The sequence below is a fragment of the Lissotriton helveticus genome, chromosome 9 (genome assembly GCF_964261635.1).
Source record: "Lissotriton helveticus chromosome 9, aLisHel1.1, whole genome shotgun sequence".
In the NCBI taxonomy this organism is placed as follows: domain Eukaryota; kingdom Metazoa; phylum Chordata; class Amphibia; order Caudata; family Salamandridae; genus Lissotriton; species Lissotriton helveticus.
This window is the reverse complement of record NC_136070.1, coordinates 789,221,146-789,239,478: the sequence shown is the minus strand read 5'-3', so window position 1 is coordinate 789,239,478 and position 18,333 is coordinate 789,221,146.

The following is an 18,333-nucleotide window of genomic DNA, read 5'->3' as shown; positions in this document are numbered from 1 at the left end:
CTACCCATGCCACGACAGGTACTTCATAGTTCAGTGAGGTATAGGGGGGGATGGGCGGGTGGCCAGGGAAGAGACTGTTGAGTTTGGGACGGGGGAGTTCAGGAATGTGTGGGGGAGGGGTCTGTGGTTGTTTTGGGGGTTGGGGGTGAGGGAGGGAGAGCGGGGGTTGCTCTTCCTATTGTTTTGGGGTACTGGGATGGGTGGGGGGGAATGCACGTGTTCTTTGCAATGGCGTTGGTAACTGTGCGCGGTGGGTGGCATTGGCGCAGAGGGCCTATTTGGTGGATCCCGCTTGATTATGGCTGAATTGACTCATAGACTCCCCGAGGAGTCCTTATGAGTGATCACGTGGAATGTCAGGGGGATGCTAGACAAGATTAAACGTGGAGCAATATTGCGCTGGGGGAAAAGAGAGGTCGCAGATGTGCTCTTGCTGCAAGAAACTCATATGATGGGCTCAAAGGTACTAGGTCTGCAGAGGTTTGGCTATCAGCAGGTTTTCCACGCAGGATTTTCCAGGGGGTCCAGAGGGGTGGCTATCCTGATTCACCGCAGGGTGGCCTATGTCCATGAGAAGCAGTGGGTGGACCCACAGGGTCGCTATATCTTTGTTAAGGGCATGGTGGGTACTGAACACGTGGTCTTTGGGAGTGTCTACGCCCCCCCCTGCAGTGGGCCCTGGCCGAGAGGCTGTTCACGGTGTGGGAGGACATCCCGGAATCCTTAGCGGTGGTTGGGGGTGATTGGAATGAGGTGATGGACGTATGTATGGATCGCCAGAGGCGCCAAGAAGTGGTTGGGATCCCTCCCCCCCCTACCAGACTGTGTGCTATGATTGAGGGAATGGGCTGGATGGATACGTGGCGACATATGCACCCTACGGTACGTGCGTATACGTATGTGTCTGCGGTACATGGCTCCTTCTCAAGATTGGACTATGTGTTTGTGCCTAGAGCGTTCCTGTGTAGGGTGAAGAATGCGGAGATCCTACCGAGGGGACTGTCCGACCACTCCCCAGTGTCAGTTAGGGTGGAACTTCTTCGAAAACGTCAGCCATTCAGATGGAGGATGTCCTCGTGGCATCTCCAGCAGCCTGCCTATGTCCGGCATCTGCGGGAGGCGATAGACCATTAATGGCGTGAGAACCTAGTAGGCGATATAGATGCAGGGGTGGTGTGGGAGGCCATGAAGCCCACTATACGGGGCGTAGATATCGCGTGGTGTACTGTGGCCCATCGTAGGCGCCGAGATACGATCACGGCAGCGGCCACGCTGGTAGAAGCCTTAGAACAGCGGAGCCGGGGAGGAGGCGATGAAGTTGGGGTATGGTTGCTTCTCCAGGCACAGCAATCCTATGCGTCTGTCTTAATAGATGAAGCCAGGCAGGCATGGCTGCCCACGCTGAGTAGAATATATCAATGGGGGATAAGTCGTGCACGATGCTCCATAGACTCTGTCAACACAACCTCCAACCCATCACGCTGCCGGGTCTTACTGCAGACAACGGAGTGGTCCTTACTGACCCGAACGAGCTGGCAGCTAGTTTTGCTGGCTACTTCACGACCCAATACGCCCCGTGCGACCGTCTATCGGCTGACGAAGTGACTAAATTCATCGAGGACCTGCCACCTAAAGCGGTGTCGGATGAGACCAGGAAGGCTCTTGATGTTCTCCTTACAGCGGAGGAGCTGGGGGAGGCCCTGGGACAACTCAATACGGGGAAGGCTCCTGGCCCAAGCGGCTACCCTTGTGAGTTCTATAGGAAATTCCATGTACAACTAGGGTCCCATTATCACCGTGCCCTTGAGACGGCGCGAACGCGGGGCAAGTTGCCCCCGGAATGGCGTCATGCTGAAGTCGTGGTTTTCCAGAAACCAGGTAGACCCCTGGACAGACATGACTCATATCGTCCCATCTCTTTACTTAATATAGAGGCCACAATTCTAGCTAAGGCCCTGGCGAATCGTCTACTCCTGCATATAACAGATCTGGTTCATCCGGACCAAGCCGGCTTCATGCCTCACAGGGCAACGCGACATAACATCCGACGCGCGCAGGCCGCGGTTGATGCCATGGGGGCCACGGAAGAACAGGTGGCTCTGCTAATAGCTGATATAAACAAAGCCTTCGACTCGGTCAGCTGGACGTACCTCTTTGCACTCCTGTCCTGTCTCAACCTAGGCCCGGTCTTCCTGTCCTATGTCAAGCTGCTGTATACCGACATTACGGGCTCGGTGCGAGTCGCGGGGGCGGTGTCGGGGACGTTTCCCATTGGTCGAGGGACTCGACAGGGGTGTCCACTCTCCCCTTACTTGTTCGCACTGGCCATGGAGCCTCTGGCCGCCTGGGTGCGCATAGATGCACAGATGCGGGGCTTTGTATGGAATGACAACCTCTCGGATAGAATTGCACTGTATGCAGACGATGTCCTCTTCTTCCTTACCGATTTGCTGCGCTCGGGGCCGCGAGTGCTGGAAATTATGCGAATCTTTGGGGAAGTCTCGGGCCTGTACCTGAACTTGCGCAAGTCCACCCTATGGGTACTGGGAGGAGGAACCATGACGGATCCCTGGGCATCGGGACTGCAGGTGGCGACCGGTGGTCTGAAATACCTGGGGGTGTTCCTGTCGGACTCGGTGCACACTGCCTGGGAACGCAACATAGTGCCCGTTTGGGAGCGGGTCCAGGTGGATGTGAAAACATGGTCTCGGATGCCCCTCTCTATATTTGGCAGGTCTGCGATTTTCAAGATGGTAGCGCTCCCGCGCCTCTTATATCAACTGCAGAATCACCCCTACCCTATCGCACCCCAGTGGTTTCGACAGGTCAACTCAGTCTTGGGCCGCTTCCTGTGGGCTGGGGGGGCTGCCAGGGTGGCGCTGCGTACATGCTTCTTATCCACTTATTGTGGAGGCTTAGCCACCTCGGATTTGCTATCCTATTACCAGGCCGCTCACCTACTGATCCTGAACGATTGTTGGTATGGAGACAGAGGGGATCCGGCTTATGCCCTAGAACGCACATTGATGGGCGACAATACGCTCCATACGATCCTCTACTCAGCCCGGCTGCGCCGGACGTTGCCAAGGGTCACAAGACTCGTCTTTGCTGTGTGGCGGCAGGCTTTACGTCGCATGGGCTGGTGGGGTAGACTGACCGCGGAAACGCCGCTGTGGCATAACGGCCTACTCCCCGAACTTTCCACGTTATCGGGATTCGATGGCTGGGACGCGATCGGAATCTCGCAGCTGGGTCATGTGATGTCCGGGGGGGGCGCTCAAATCATTTCGGGAACTCAGTACAGAGTTCGATATGCCCCAGTCCCAGTTTTTTCGTTATTTGCAATTTCGACACGCACTGACACCCAGCATTGCCAACCTTGATTTGCTTCCTGAATTTAGTCCGATTGAGGCGAAGGTTTTCATGGGTGACCTCGGAGATAAGAAAGTCTCCTGTATTTATCAAACGATGGTCACTCACTGCTCCTCCACCCTTCTTCCCCTGAGGACGGCCTGGGAAGCAGACATTGGTCCCCTGGATGAGGATGATTGGAGGGAGGCCCTGGAATCCCCAAGGCGGACGGCCATTGCAATGCGGTTTAGACTAATCCAATTCAAAGTTCTACATAGGGCCTACTACACCCGTGAGCGTCTGTGGAAGGCAGGCTTGATTGGGTCACCGGAATGTTTGCTCTGTGGGGCTGCGGTGGGCACATTGCTCCATACGGTATGGTCGTGTCCTAGACTGATTGGTTTCTGGAGGGGTGTGTGGAGCTGCCTGTCTGAGGTGCTGGGTTGGGATCTTCCCTGTACGCATTGCCTAGGTCTACTCCACATCCTGGAGGGAGTTGGTGGGAACATATATAAACGCCACTTGTTGTTACTGGGGCTGGTGGTTGCCAAAAGGGACCTGGCCCGGGCTTGGAAGGATGAGAGGGCCCCCCCCCCTGAGTGCGTGGAGAGCCGGACTAGACTTTTGTATGGGTCTAGAGCGACCAATATTTGAGGCACGAGGGTGCCCCGGCAAGCACTTTAAGGTATGGAAGAGATGGGCAGACTATAGGGGATTGACAATGGACCCCCCTGCGGAACCGGAGGAAGATCTTTAGGCATACGATGTCCAGCGGGCCTATGAACTACACCACGATTGCCATGCCACGACCAAGCACTAAAGCTATCTGTATACACGTGCACGGGGTTAGGGAGGGACGTTGGGGGGGGTGTAGGGGGGTTGGGTAGTTGGGGTTGGGAGGGATAGGGGCGGGTATGGCCGTTTCCTGTCATTTATGCTTTCTCTCGTTTTTGATTAGACTCTGGTCCTGTGCTGTAACTGTACCAAGCTGCTTGGTGGTGTTCTCCTGACTGTGGGGAGCCACACTTATTACCTTGCCCAATCCTATCAATAAAATTTGTTGTGAAAAAAAAAAAAAAATTTGCGCTCAGTGTAGCCATCTGTGCTGGGGCATCGGACGCCCTACATTCTGAGGAATACACCCGATGTAATGTGCCAACCATGCCGCTGCAGAGATATGAACAGTTACTTTATCAGTTGGCAAGTCGGGTGATGAGGCTGACAGCTTTCCAAAAGGCTTGCAGGTCTTTAGAGTGGCAAGCAACTAAATAGTCTCCCATTTCTCCTCTTCATTACTGACTTTCTTCTTTTAATAGCCTGCTGATATAATTTTCTGCATTCCTTAATCACTTGCTGGTCTCTAGGAAGTTATTTTAAAGCCCTACGTAAAGAATTATTTGCTGCTCTGCAAGCGTTATCAAACCATGCTTTAGCATGGCAAGCTGGGTGGGCTGTAGGTCTAGAGAGCCGCATTTTAATCTGATCCATAAGGTTTAAGAAGTAAAATAAAATAAGGGCTGAATGACGTGTAGTGCAATTACAACTGTGCACCAAGGCAGAACTGTTACTTATCACCTGGGACATTATGTTATTCAAATCAAATCAGCTTTATTCAATTTTGGTTCAGTAAAATCATAAAAGCACAATGTTAAAAATCTTAAAAAGGAAAATATTTTCAGAGTTATATTACAAAATGCAAGGGCATAAGCAGTACAATCCATATATTCATAATTGTGATACATAATATAAAGCATAATAAAATCTGTATATATACACAAAGAGATACAAGGTCACTAATTTTTACAATAGCTTCACATAGTATTCCGGAACCTGATAACAGCCTTTAAGAAGGAAGAAATAACCATGATGATGTGTTAATTTTCCAACATGTGTAATCTTAAAAAAGCTGTTCTGCATAGTCTTTGTTCCCATCTTCTCAGAATAGGCATTAAAAAATGTTTTCCTCGGTGCAACATATTATTTGCAAAATAAAGTGCAGTGCATAGTTGTTTGTGTTGAGATATGTCACATGGACATATAGGAGACTTTTGTTATTCATATTCGCAGTTCGCCAAACCACCCTTTATTTATTTATTTATTTAGTGTCACTTGTAAAGCGCGCAGCTACCCCAACGGGGTGTCCCGGCGCTGAAAGGATTGAAAAACGGGCTCAGAGTACAAAATATTACTGGCAGAATAGGAAGGTCTTCAAAGATTTACGAAATTCACGTTCTGAAGAAATCTTACGTAGATCTAGGGGCAATTTATTCCATCTTTGTGTGGCTCCCAGCTCAAAGGTTCTGCCCCCAGCTCGAACTCTTTTGAATCTGGGAGTGGCCAGCAGGAGTTTGGTGTTAGAGCGAAGGGCTCTCGAGTTGCAGTAAGGCTGTAGAATAGAGCGTAAGTGGGCAGATCCAAGGCCCTTAGTGGATCGATAGGCCAGTGTCAATGCCTTAAACTCAATTCGTTTGTTCATGGGTAGCCAGTGCAATTCCCTCAGATAAGGGGTGATGTGCTGCCTGCGAGAGAGGCCTCCAATTAAACGTGCGGCGGCATTTTGCACTAGTTGAAGTTTCAGGCACAGGCCTTTAGCCAAACCTAGGCCTGCGCACTGCATCCTTATTAAATAGGGCCTGAGAAGATATAGGCTTGGGTGCAGGTTTCCTGAATGGAAGCATTATTGTGGCAGTAATAGGATTATGGTCACTATAGGTCTGGGTGTGGACCTCACAGTTTCTAATGGATGGAAACATTCACCAGAGACAAAAATATAATCAATTGTACTCCCTGTACCCCGCCCTACAAAAGTTGGAATATATTGATTGGTAGGGTTAGGGACCTTATTGACCAAACCCTGTTCCGCCAGATAGGAGAATAGAACACGCCCCCTGGCGTCCATCACATAATGATCAGGCTCTCTAGAGAGTGGATCGAACAGGTCTGAGGAAAAAGGCATGGGGACCCCCAATTTGGCATTAAAGTCGCCAGCCACCAGTAGTTGTAGGGGGCATTCAACCCGGGCCTCTCTCTCCACGAGGAGGCTACTAAAATTACCCATGGACGAGAAATTGTTACTATTGAAGTTTACCACATAGATCTTATGTTAAGGACTGTGCGGACTCTGTTTGGGGTGCGAGTAAGGTGATCCCGATCCCGACGGACTACACGTCCCAGGAGCCCCGGAGACCCGGCACTACCGCCATCCGTGCTGTGCCCGCCCACACACGCCCACAGGACCTTGCTGCCACCATTTAACTTTTTGCTTTGCTGTTAAGGACTTTGTTACTGTGCGGACTCTGTTGGGGGTCCGAATAGGGTGATCCCGATCCCGACGGACTACACATCCCAGGAGCCCCGGAGTCCCGGCACTACCGCCATCCGCGCTGTGCCCGCCCGCAAGACCTTGCTGCCACCATAGCTTTGCTTTTAAGGACTTTGTTACTGTGCGGACTCTGTTGGGGATGCGAGTAAGGTGATCCCGATCCCGACGGAGTACACGTCCCAGGAGCCCCAGAGACCCGGCACTACCGCCATCCGCGCTGTGCCCACCCACACACGCCCACAGGACCTTCCTGCTGCCATTTAACTTCTCGCGGCACTCGCTGTGTGGGTGCTGCTTCGCTGTTAAGGACTTTGTTACTGTGCGGACTCTGTTGGGGGTGCGAGTAAGGTGATCCCGATCCAGACGGACTACACGTCCCAGGAGCCCCGGAGGCCCGGCACTACCACCATCCGTGCTCTGCCCGCCCACACACGCCCACAGGACCTTGCTTCCGCCATTCAACTTCTCACGGAAACCGCTGCGCGAAACGCGCCGGGAGAGGGAAACATCCTTTACAACGCAACTTTTACCATGCAGTGCCTTTACGACGCAACTTTTACAACGCAAACCATTACAACGCATTGCGCTGGGGGCGCTCTAGGATAGGGAATAAGTTTAATTTACTGTCCAACACCTTTCCTAGTGTCCACGGGGACTGGAGTTGGAATAGTAAATTAAACTATTCACTATCCAGCACCCCAAAGCGCTATGCGTTGTAAAGGTATGCGATGTAAAAACCGGGTTGTAAAGGCATGCGATGTAAAAGTATGCGTTGTAACGTCATACATCCGCCAGGAGAAGACCGGGACAAGGGCGGGGCCGTCTGCGGCCGAAGGAGGCTGGGCTGGGCCACCCCCCTTGGTTAACGTACCTATATTAAACTATAGAATTTTATTGGGTATGATTACACATTTTTGAGTACTTGTTTAAATCTGCTGCCAATTACTTCATTCATTAGAATTGCTTTTGTATAGACTTGGGAGTATCAGGGCAAAGTAGAAAAGAGTTTACGGAATTGGCCCTCCGGCATTGGGTTACTATGTTAATTGCTTGTATAACAAGGTATTAGAGGTGACAAAGAAGAAAGGGGTATATTTCATTGCTGACATATTGAATCCAGTGTAATTGGAGGACTGTAATTGTTACGACTAATCCGAGTGTATGTATAGTTGGATTCTGATTGGGTATAGTGAAAATTTTTGCTAGTGCAGATCTGCGGAATAATTCCAGCTTTGCATTGTGTATTTGAGAGCTCCAACTTAGTATACTATCATGAGTAAGCAAAAATGCATAGCGGGGACCCTGGACAATTTTATTTTAAGAGCTGAATCCATTATATCCCATGAAATCGCTCTTGCGGAACAAAGATTATCATTAGATCCATCTAAACTCCCGACATATAAGGAATCTGCCCGGCCAAATTCACCTGACTTATTGCAAACATCGATGAGCGATTGTATTGCATCGACGTCCCATATTTTAGGTAGCATTGTGGTAAATGGTACCCCAAACGCCAATGTACAGCCCGAGGATAGAGAGCCATCAACACCATCTATAGCAACAAGGCTCCGAGGGCTAAGGCAGGGGGTCCAGTGACAATTAAAAAAAACTACACCACAAGGAAAACGGAATACCAAAAAAACAGGGAATCTGGGCGATTAGGAGTGTTAAACAAAGGGCACACAGAGTCGGTAAAACGCATGGTAATTACCCATGTTAATCCCTTGGAACGCAAACTGAAACTGATAATTCCTTATATCTTAACAAAGTAGACGGTATGGTTGAGACTTTAGAATATTTGGTTGCGGATATCTTTAAGACCACTTAAGACTCTGTCCAGTCCCGAATAAATGATTGCCTGGGTGTTAGAATGAAGGAATTAGATGAAAAAAAAATTTGAAATTACCCGGGCTATACATAAACTTGATATTATGAGTGATAAAGGGAGAGTCAATATTGAAGAAGGGGCTAAATTACTTCTAGAGTATAGGGATAGTTTTCAAAGCCAAACACATAAGAAAAGTTGAATCCCAACTCAAGATTACTCGCCCAAGTGATAGAAGGGTAGACCACACTGTAAAAAGAATAGATCACTCTGATATCTGTAATATGAGGGTATCGATACATAGTACAAATGAAACTGATCTGATCCCCAATCACGATAATCTAAATCTACCCCTAGCTGCATGTCCATATGTCCTAATATTAACTGGCATTCCAGCCTTAAGGAAGGACCAAATTGAAACATGACCAAACCTTAGGAACAAGGTCTTAGATTGGCTCCAAAGGTACAAAAGATTTAGCCCACATAAAATTAATGAAATGATAATGGCGCGTAGGGTAGGATGGGTGGGGATACACAGGAAAGATATTGAAGGCGATTGTATAGTCGTACATTTCAGGCGTCCCCATATAGTTCGTAATCTCCTAACAGTAAATGAGGAGACCCCGACACAGAGAACTAACATCCTTGCCCTCCCTTTGGAGTACTTCTATTGACCGGATGGAGAAGAAATACGCAAGAACTGTGATAAATTCTTCCCCCTCCAAACCTCCAATAGGTTTCAAGAACTATTGTTGTAGGAAGCAGTTGATTGACTGAATCCACCAATGGTTATGGAGGATGGAATAGAGACTATACCAACAGCAATAGAGATGAAGGGGGTAAAAGTGGGTTTAGAAACTGTAACACAGACCAAAGTGTTAATGGTGCAGGAGGTAGATACAGGCGGGAAAGGGCCAACTATTGGAAAAATTGTATTGAATGTGGGTGGTGAAGCAGCCTTGTTAGATGAAAATATGAGTTTAAATGACATTTTGTCGGACAAATCCCCTATAATTATATGTGGTAATAACCTCCCAGGAATAAAGTTTATTCATGGAATATAGCGGGGCTCAGGAAAAATGTCAGTGACCCGGAATGGAACGAGTACATTGAAACAAGTGACATTTGTCTCTTGCAGGAAACCTGGGCGTTAAAAACCCCGCATAGAGAGGGGTATAGAACATTTAATGTTGGTGCAGTTCCATCTGCAAGAGGTAGGCTATCGGGGGGGCTTGTGATATGGGTAAAAGTAACCCTTGAGATTAGAATAATAGTACTAAATATTAGCTCATTGGATATACTCGGCCTAAGGATAAATACGAAGGAAGGAAGAGTGCTATACTTATTTAATGTGAATATTAGACCAGGCCCTCTATCAAAAGAGTCACCGATAATAGAAATGCTGGATTAATTCCTAAATTGCTTGGATGAGAGACCAAGTATAATATTAGGTGGCAATCTGAACTGTAATTTTGAGCCAATTATAGAGATTGGAGGCATTTTCGAAGATGAAGATAGTGCCAACAACATCCCTATGCTAAATAACACTAATCCGGTCACCTGCACTGCATTAGCTGTTCAAATCATGAGGTTAACAGCTACTCATTGATTGAGAGCATGCAATGGAAGATTACCATCAGACTCATCAAAAGCCCCTACCTTTTACAGGAATAACTCCCAAAGCAAAATAGATTTTGTTATGGCCTTCCTTGATATCTGGTCCCATGTAAAAGACCTAGAGATCATGCCCAGGATTGAGAGCGATCATTACCCGCTCAAATTGTTAGTTTCTAGTAGTCTATTGCCTAGTACATCCAAGAACAATAATGAAGTAGTCGACCTAGCCAATGTAAGCAATGATGTCATATTAGCCACCAACAACCGTCGCTCATTTAAATGGGCCCATACTACTGGCAGACACCAGAGCTAGGCATTTGAGTACACCACTTGAAGGGAATGCCTTCGTAGATTTATACAATGGTTTGTTTGAATCATTAGTACCACTAGTAACTAGAATGCCAAGAAAAGTCACCAAAAATATTAAAAATATGACAAACAAGAAACCTTGGTAGGACAAGGATTGCCGTAATGGCAAGGCCAGACTATTAAAAGCAATCAAAAAGAAGAATTCTACTGAGATCAAGGAGGCTAGAAGAGAATATAAGAAAATACAAGAGAAGGCAAGGTCAAACTGGGATGAGGAAAGTTGGTCAGATTTGCTTATGACAGCTAAGAATAAGGTCCAAGTGGGGTTTTGGAGATTGGTGGCAAAGGGGAACCGTACGGGAGGAGTGGTTATGGATGTTTTTCTCGATGAAATGACTTGGGTCGATCACTTCACCCACTTATATAGAGCACCTGATAATATTGGGGCTTCCAATAAGGTCATACCATCGTCAATCCCCAGTATTACAAAACTGGAATTTGAATTGGAAGAAACAGTGGCAGCCATTAATGCAGTTAAAAACGGAAAGCCGCCTGGACTTGATAAAGTCCCGGGCGATGTATACAAGCATGAAATTAATGTGTGGGCACCATACTTCAATTATTTATGTAATACCTTAGCAGCAGGTGCAGATTTGCCGGATAGCTGGAGAGGGGCGGAACTCGTACTAATTTTTAAGAAGGACAATAAGAATAACCCAGGGAACTATCGTCCTATTAGTTTAATGGACATTTTACAAAAAATGTATGCAAGGCATATTTTAGCTCGTATGAATATATGGATTGAGGAAAATTCTATCCTCACGATGTTTCAAGCAGGTTTTAGACCGAGAATAAGCACTGTTGACCAGGTTTTTAGATTCTGTTGCCTATGCTGGAAATATGTTAATATAAGGAAGGGACACTTGTATGTTGCATTTGTAGATCTTAAGGCTGCCTTTGATCTCATACCACGCGAATTGCTATGGGAGTCATTGCATTCCCAAGGGCTTCCTCACTGTCTTCTGTAACAGATTATAAGGTTGCATGAAAATAACTTTGCCAAAGTGAGATGGGGTCCAAACGGTGAATTAACAAAAGCCATTGCAATCAAGAGGGGAGTACACCAAGGATTTGTGCTGGCCCCCACACTATTTTCACTGTTTGTTAATGACATTCCATCATACCTGGAGGGTTGTAATAATGATGCACCGAAATTGAATGGACAAAGGGTTCCTGCCCTTTTATTTGCAGACACTATATTGATATCTCAAACGCCCAGGGGACTGTAATCTCTTTTAAATCTATTTCAAGCATACTGCAATGGGAAGGGCCTTGAAATTAATACTAACAAGACCAAATATATGGCCAGAAATACTCATAAATCTTTTAGGGGTGATCTATTTTTAAACAATGAAAAAATAGAACCTGTGCAGAACTTTACAAACTTGGGAGTTTCACTGGATTCCAAACTAACGTGGAAAACCCAAGTAGAAAAAAGTAAAATGCTACTAAAACAGAATACATTGCCTATTGTGAAAAAATATGGAGAGAGTTCTAGCAAGACAGTATCTCCGGCATTAGAGGTTTTTAAGTTTAAGGCCCAGTCTGCGGCACTATATGGGGCAGAATTATGGGGGCTCACGTGTAGGAATGTTTTCGCGACCAGCCAAAACAAATTTTATAGGGCGCTCTTGAGACTGCCAATAAGTACACCGCTAATACCCGTAATGTTAGACCTAAATATGAAGCGCACGGACCATTATGCTATCTTGCGACCATTATCTCTGTGGGCGAGACTCTGGTGTACACCAGAGCTAGATGATTATAAAAATGGTCTCCAAGAAATAATGAGAATAGATTGCAATGCTACAAACGTTTGGCTAAATCATGTGCGTACATGGTTAAAAAGAATTGGCTTGACACAGTTTTTGGAAGAACCTTCAATACTGACCCAAGACTCGAAAAAACTATTAAAAACTGCATTTTGGGCACATATTGATAGCAGTATGTCTAATGATCAAATAGGTGGAACCTTGATAAATAGCTTCCTTGTATTTAAAGACAGTCCTCATTTCGAACAGTTCCTAGATGAGGTTCAACCACCTTTGGCTAAAACATTGTTTATGAAGTTATGGTATGGAATCCTGAAAACAAATAAGACTGTAGCCAGGTGGACAAGATCCTGTAAAGAAAAGACTAGTGATTTATGTACCCTATGCACGAGTAATACAAAAGAAGATGAAGCTCATATCCTCTTTTTTTGTCCATTTTATGAGGTAGCTAGGAAAAGATGGATTATACCTGTTTGTCGAAATCTAGGTGTGCGCTCATACAAGGAAGAGGAAAGGATCCTTAAAACCGACACCAGGCAGGTGATAGTTTTTGGTGTCAGTAGATTCTTATTAGCAATACGTTTTTTACGTAACAAAGTGGGCCTGAAACTATAATGAAACCAGTGATGAAAGTGTATTGTAATTGATTATAAAATGTTGCTGCTATCATATCCATATATTCTTAGATTTTAAAAGTACCTTTTGTAATGGGAAATGATTATAAACTGTTTTTACGTAATGATTCTTATGTGTATTTTAATTAGATACCTTTTTAGCTTATTTAAACTAGGATTTTAATGTTACGATTTCTGAACGTCATTCGTGCTGCCTGTAAGAGTATTAATTTACCTATATAGAACCGGTAATTCTTGTTTTTATGTATCTTTTATGGCTCAATTGTGCCGAAATAAAGATTATAAATTAAATTATAAGTATCTTTCCAGTTAAGAGAGAAGACCTGCACCTCCGACTGCTCCTGAAACAGAGGTAAAATTGTACAACCAATGTTAACTTTAAAGCAAGCAGCCAGACCCCCTTTGGCTCTGCCCGAAGAAGATGAAATCACGGGCAAACTATAACATATAAGACCATCAAATGCAATTGCTTTTGCTTCCCAGGTTTCTTGCAAAAAAACAACTTCATAATTCATAATAAAGGAATGCCAGCCGTCAATTGGAATTTTGGAAGCTAGGCCAGCAATGTTCCAACTTAGGAAATTTAAATGGGCGTTATTTGGTAAGCCAATATCCATGTGGCTACTCACACTGACCCTAGAAGAGAGGGGATTCTGTGCAGGAATGAGGCAAGGGAACAACAGAGTTTAAGTGTACAGGCACCCTGCTGTTGTTCGTGGTACGGGAGCCTGTATGGTGGTGATTCTGGAGAGGGGAGGTACCTGTTTGACCAGGAATGGAATTATCAGGTAACCCCTCCCTCACGAGTGAACCCAGGCCAAACGGCAAGGACAACTTGGAAAGATTTCAGGACAATCGGACAGCTGTTGTTAGGCTGACAAATACCCCACTCTCCTCATGTAGGGTGGAGCAAACAAGCTCCTTCCTGTACCATCAATCATTTTCCTCCATCTCAGCCAGGGGTGAAAATCTTTTGTTCAAGGAAAGTGTCGCTTGTAAAGGGGCTCTAGGCAACAGGCTCATGTGAGAATTAAAACTGGCAGAAGTGCGAGGTTCGTTAACATGATGCTGATAAAAAAAAACTGAGTGGCATTATCTTAATAGAGCTGGTTTTAACCATTCCTGTACTGGATTTATGCAGGATGTCATGAACAACCACGGAGTTACGAAAATTAACCACAATGATGTCCCTGTTGTAACCACAACCCCAGCCCCCAACCCCCCCACACGCCTTGCCATTAAGATTTCATTAGAAAAATCCCAGTTGCCGACAACATTGTTATTCAGCCAGTAAATAGTCTTATTCATTAGGCCCCTGGTGGATTCACTATTGTCAGCTTCTAGCCTAGGTACATTTGTCAGGGTAACCACATAGGGAGCAGACGCAGGGGGAGATTGATCACAGGTAGTGGGGCCTGGCTTGGGACACGAGTTGCGGTTGATTTACTGACAGGTTCACCGGTAGGTTAACACAAGGTTGGCGTACATCCATGCTCCGCACCGGTTTGGTAGGTGGTAAATCATAGGGCAAATGCTGGGGACAGACAGGAGTCCTGGAATCCAAAGGTTTCACCAGTTTGGCTTCAATAGAAGTCAATCGTTTGAGAATAGGATGAAGTTTAGAGTTTAAAAGGGCATCTATACACTTACACAATTTGCGCTAAGTATTTTCATCAGCCACTAGAGGCCCCTCAGCCAGACATCGTTGCCGCCCCTGCTACGCAAAACCATTTTACTGTGACCTGCATGATTTCTAGGCTTTGTAGATCTACTAGCTTTTTCCTGTGCTTGGCCTTCAGGCCATTCTCCCCATCAGACTCACAGAGCTCCTCACCGGCAGTAATTCCTCCTCCAATCTGCAAAAGACCGCCCCCCATTGGTCTTGCATCGTCGGCCAAGTTTTGACTTAATTCCGTGGAACAGGCATGGCCCATAGTAGTTGCATCGGTACCCTTGTCCCACAACCCTCACCGCCCAAATGATACACAGACAAGTATGTTGGGAATAAGAAGTTGCAGGTTTATTTGTGATACAAATAACAGAGCGGGTTAACTGACAGGCGACCCCTCACACCCCGCAACCCCTTGTTGCAGGGCGCCTGAATTAGAGCCAATGAAGCAGACACTAGTGGCCCTGGCCATGTGTCGAACCTGGGAGGCAAGCCTCCCACCGATGGACCTATCGTCCACCTGCTCCCCCCCCCCTCTGAACCAGGGAGAGTCAACTCACACCTTGCCCAGCCAGGAGGGGCGTTATTAGCAAACCCCCGGTTGCTCAGGCTTACAACCGCCCAAGGACTAACCGGGTGCCGTTGAACCAAGTCCCCCAGAAGGGCCCCTCGGCTTATGTATGACTCAGCATTGTGCCTCTCGCACTGTGGCTTCAGGTCCTGTTCCTGCGCCTGTCCTGCATGGGGGTCGCCTTGTAACTCCTCCTGCAACCTGGAAAACAACATCATCATTAATATACCCCCCTCCACACTTCCCCCCTTTCGTGGGTGAGCGGTAGGGAGGGGAGAGAAATTGCGGGCCTCGCGTCCGGCGTCGTGGGGGGAAGTGAGAGGGAAAGAAGGGGCTATGGGCCTGTGTTTAGACTGGCGAGGGCAGCCAGGGGCGACCGTCAGCGAAGGGGGCAGCAGCAAAGAGGGCGCCCGAACGGAAGTGCTCCCCTTATCAGACCAGGAGAGAAAGGGGGTGGCCTACCTTCGTCCAACCCCGCCCCCGTCCCTCCCCCTTGGCGGGCCTGCGGTTTCCTGCGCACTACTACGGGGTTTGCCCTCCTATGGGGTCCCCTGCAGGGACCGCGGGCCTCCCGCATAGTAGTTGCATCGGTACCCTTGTCCCACAACCCTCACCGCCCAAATGATACACAGACAAGTATGTTGGGAATAAGAAGTTGCAGGTTTATTTGTGATACAAATAACAGAGCGGGTTAACTGACAGGCGACCCCTCACACCCCGCAACCCCTTGTTGCAGGGCGCCTGAAGTAGAGCCAATGAAGCAGACACTAGTGGCCCTGGCCATGTGTCGAACCTGGGAGGCAAGCCTCCCACCGATGGACCTATCGTCCACCTGCCCCCCCCCCCCTCTGAACCAGGGAGAGTCAACTCACACCTTGCCCAGCCAGGAGGGGCGTTATTAGCAAACCCCCGGTTGCTCAGGCTTACAACCGCCCAAGGACTAACGGGGTGCCGTTGAACCAAGTCCCCCAGAAGTGCCCCTCGGCTTATGTATGACTCAGTATTGTGCCTCTCGCACTGTGGCTTCAGGTCCTGTTCCTGCGCCTGTCCTGCATGGGGGTCGCCTTGTACTTTTTTTCCACAGCCCTGGGCGTGGCACCCGCTGCGCCCAGAGCCCCCACCACCTAGCCTTTAGTCCGCTTCTTATCTACATCCGGCTGTTTCTAGAGCCTTCCCCGGAGCGCGAGTTTGTTTAGAGAAGCGTGATTGAGTATGCAAGCCGAGAAGCGGCCACCTAGTGCTCATACCGCCGATGGCCTCTCTGCTGAGAGCAGCTCGAAAAGGCTCATGCGGATAGCATGTTAAGGGGGTGAAACTGACACTACGCATATAAGCCTGTGAATAGTACCCATACCGGCCCGAACTCTAGCCGCACTAATCAAAATTAGTCGTCAATGAATGTTTAGAAACCACACCACACAACTCTAGAAACAACGTGCGATACAAACGTCGCTTTCACAGCCCATGAGGCCAGTGATGCAATCATTCCTTCCATGAAGTTCCCGCGCACGGTCATCAGGCCGAAAGTCTCCAAGTCTGCAAAAAGCTGCAGACGTTAGTTAATTAAAATTGATTTACCCTACAACTTGTCGCCTAAAAGCAGTAAATACCACAAAGACAGCTGCTTAAAAATTAAATGACACCCCCCGTTTATTCAAAACAAATTGTTTTAAACAGCACAATTCAGAGACTTCCCTCAGATATTGAAGTTTTTTATATCGTAGTCTCGGGTCTCGAACCCGGGGATGTGCTGCTTGTTTCTTGGCTGCACGAACAGCGTGCGCCACTAGCTCCCATGTGCCTCCTACTGCCCGAACAATCTTGGTATCCAGTTACCAAGTTCCTTCGTGAATCAACACTGCAACCTTTATTTGCAGTACGCCTCTGGAAAACGGAATACCATGCAAAATACCTGGCATATTAGAATGTCAAAATTGATATAAAACTGGGAAAGTGAAGCGAAGCTATTCTTTCATGACCGTTGCTCACCATCGTGCCTACAGTGCTCTCACATGACTATTCTGAGGCACATAGGGGGGCCGGTGGGGGATAGCAGTAAGCTGGGCTCAGCGGAGGACCGGCTGGATCGCGCTAGCTTTGAAAGCGTATAAGAAATAAGTTATTACTCGGCAGGGACGTTGTTGAAAAATTATGACCAAAGCGGTACAGAAGGACCGATGTAAGTTTGCACACCATGTCGTGCCTCGTGAGGCTGATGAGGGGGTTCTTTGGCCACGCACGTGCTGGGCCCCTCACACAGGCCCTCCCCCACCGCCAGACCACAGGGTCCAGCAACCAGCCGAGCTGAGACCACTGCAACCCCATATAGTGCCGAAGTGATGGCCGCCCACCACCTCTGAAGTTACTCTCGGACTTACAAACACTTTGTGAGCCTGCACAAGATCGGGGGAACTCCTAAACCTCCCCCTCTTAGGCATCACCCACTCTGCGATGGCCGGACATCGCCTTCCCCACGAACTCCCCAAAGCACTAACATCGAATACAAACGCGCTCGTAAAATAGAGGCAAGCTGCATGTCACCATCCATGGCCTCTACCCGAATCCAGCGCCAGTGCACATTACAATCAATACGCGGGCCCACACAAACAACCCCGCAATTGCCGAGGCCGCGCCAGGAGTACCTCCCGGGATGCCGTGACACGAGGCTTAGCCCCTGCCCCCCCAACTGTCCCCTCAGCTGAAACAGCATAAATTACAACAACTCGACCAACCGACTCACCGCAAGAGGAACAAAGCCTTAGCCCGGCGTAAAACAGGGCACCGACGCGTCCCCAGTCTGCTTTCATGCCAAAGGTGGGAACTAAGGGACCTCGTTGGGGGAGGGGGGGCTGGCTACAGCCGATACGGCTGAATGGGCCTGCTGGCGGCCCAGGATGCGACCTGGCGGGAGAGGGGGCGAGAGAAATTGCGGGCCTCGCGTCCGGCGTCGTGGGGGAAGTGAGAGGGAAAGAAGGGGCTATGGGCCTGTGTTTAGACTGGCGAGGGCAGCCAGGGGCGACCGTCGGCGAAGGGGGCAGCAGCAAAGAGGGCGCCCGAACGGAAGTGCTCCCCTTATCAGACCAGGAGAGAAAGGGGGTGGCCTACCTTCGTCCAACCCCGCCCCCCCGTCCCTCCCCCTTGGCGGGCCTGCGGTTTCCTGCGCACTACTACGGGGTTTGCCCTCCTATGGGGTCCCCTGCAG